The following is a 2620-nucleotide window of genomic DNA, read 5'->3' on the forward strand; positions in this document are numbered from 1 at the left end:
TCCCTAACAGCAGACTTTCCCATCACAATATGTTTTTTTATTTCCTGGCTGCTGGTGCCAAGAGTATTGACAGTGGAGCTGTGCAAACTGAAGCTGTGAAGAATCTCAATCTCTTCGCCATCCATCCTGATGCTACCAATTGGTCCAGTGGAGATTGTTCCTCCTTCTCCAGCAGAGCATCTGGTGCATTTAAACTGTGAACCTCTGTGACTGTAGTTGCAGCTTTTGGCCACTAGACCACCAGAGCTCGCCGAAACACATAACTGGGTACAAGAAGAAATAAAAAATGAAATAAAAAAGTTTCTTGAAAGAAATAACAATGAAGATAATACTTAGCAAAACCTCTGGGAAACAGCCAAAGCAGTGATCAGAGGTCAATTTATAGCAATAACAAACACATCAAAAGGCAGGAAAAGTTGACTATTGACTTTCTAACCCTATATCTCCAACAAATTGAAAAAGAACAGCAAGAAAACCCAACACCCTCTAAAAAACTTGAATTATAAAAATTAGAGCAGAGATAAATGAAATAGAAAACAATTGAAACTATCAACCAAACTAGGAGTTGGTTCTTTGAAAAGGTCAATAATATTGACCAAACATTAACAAAACTCATAAAAGAAAAGGAGAAAACACAAATAATCTGAATAAGAGATTAATCAGGCAACATCACAACAGAACCAACTAAAATAAAAAAGCTAACATTAGAATATTACCAAAAACTATACTCAAACAAATATGAAAATCTAGAGGAAATGGACAAATACTTAGAAAAACACAACCTACCTAAACTGACACAAACCAAAATTGCACATCTGAACAGACCCATTACAGAAGAAGAAATTGAAAAGGTAATACAACAACTTCCAACCAAAAAAAGCCCTAGACCAGATGGATTTACAAGTGAGTTTTATCAAACAATCAGAGAAGAACTGTCACCAATTCTACATAAACTATTACAGAAAATAGAAAAGGATGGAATTCTCCCAGACTCATTCTATGAAGCAAACATATCCTTGATATCAAAGCCAGGAAATGACACCACCAAAACAGAAAACTATAGGCCAATATCACTTGTGAACATAGATGCAACAAATCCTGAATAAAATATTGGCCAATAGAATCAAACAATACATCAAGGAAATAATTAACCATGACCAAGTGGAATTTATAACAGGTATACAAGGATGGTTCAATATAAGAGAAAAAATTAATGTAATTCATCATATTAACAAAGCAAAGAACAAGAATCACATGATCCTATCAATTGATGCAGAAAAGGCCTTTGACAAAATTCAACACCCTTTCCTGATTAAAACGCTCAACAAAATAGGATTAGAGGGGAATTTCTTCAACATAGATAAAAGCAATTATGAAAACCAGAGAGCCAGCATTGTTCTCAATGGAGAGAGGTTAAAGGCATTCTCTTTAAGAACAGGAACTAGGCAAAGATGCCCATTATCTCCTCTCTAATTCAAAATTGTATTGGAAGTCTTAGTGTTAGTAATAAGACAAGAAAAAGACAAAAAAGACATATAAATTGGCAAAGATGAGGTAAAATTATCCTTCTATGCAGATGACATGGTACTTAGAAAACCCTAAAGACTCAGCAAGAAAACTATTGGATATAGTTGACCAATTCAGCAAAGTAGTGGGATACAAGATCAATATACAAAATTCAGTTTGATTTCTCTACAGTGACAAAGAGAATACAGAGCTGGAGCTAAGGAAAACAATACCCTTCATAATAGCGAATCACAAGATTAAATACTTGGGAGTAAATATAACTAGAAGCACAAAGGATCTATTCAAAGAAAATTACAAAGTATTACTATAAGAAACAAAAAGAGACCTGGAGAAGTGGAAGAATATCCCTTGCTCATGGATAGGAAGACTCAATGTTGTGAAAATGACAATACTACCAAAGGCAATTTACACGTTCAATGTAATCCCAGTACAAATACCAATCCCATTCTTCAACGAAATGGAAAAAGACAATGTCCAGCTTCATTTGGAATGGAAAGAAGCTCCAATTAAGCAAAACACTCCTTAAAAATAGAAAAAAGGTAGGAGGCATCTCATTCCCTTTTTTCAAATCCTACTACACTGCCGTGGTAGTTAAGACAGCATGTTACTCGCACAATGACAGACACATAGGTGAATGGAATAGAATTGAGAACCTGGAAATCAGCCCATCTCTTTATGGTCAACTGATTTTTGACAAGGAGATGAAATTAGTTAAGGTGGGAAATGACAGCCTTTTTAACAAATGGTGTTGGCAAAATTGGAAAACTATCTGCAGAAAAATGAAACAAGATCCACACTTCACTCCATATACAAAAAACCAACTCAAAGTGGATCATGGACCTAGGACTAAAACCAAAGACTATAAATTTTATTCAAGAAAAGCTTGGAAGAATTTTAGTAGACCTAATCCACAACATAAAGAGTCTTCCAAGTATCTTGAAAAGTCTACAACCAGGAGAAGAAAAAAATAGAAGAATGGGACCGTCTAAGAATCAAATCCCTATGCACTTCCAAAAAATGGGTGGGTAGGGAGAATAGTGCAACAATGTATGACTGCAATTCCAAAATCTCTGTAAATGTTCATTGAAATTAA

Source organism: Elephantulus edwardii, unplaced genomic scaffold (genome assembly GCF_000299155.1).
Source record: "Elephantulus edwardii isolate Elephantulus edwardi_28Jun2011 unplaced genomic scaffold, EleEdw1.0 scaffold00399, whole genome shotgun sequence".
NCBI classification, from domain to species: Eukaryota; Metazoa; Chordata; class Mammalia; order Macroscelidea; family Macroscelididae; genus Elephantulus; species Elephantulus edwardii.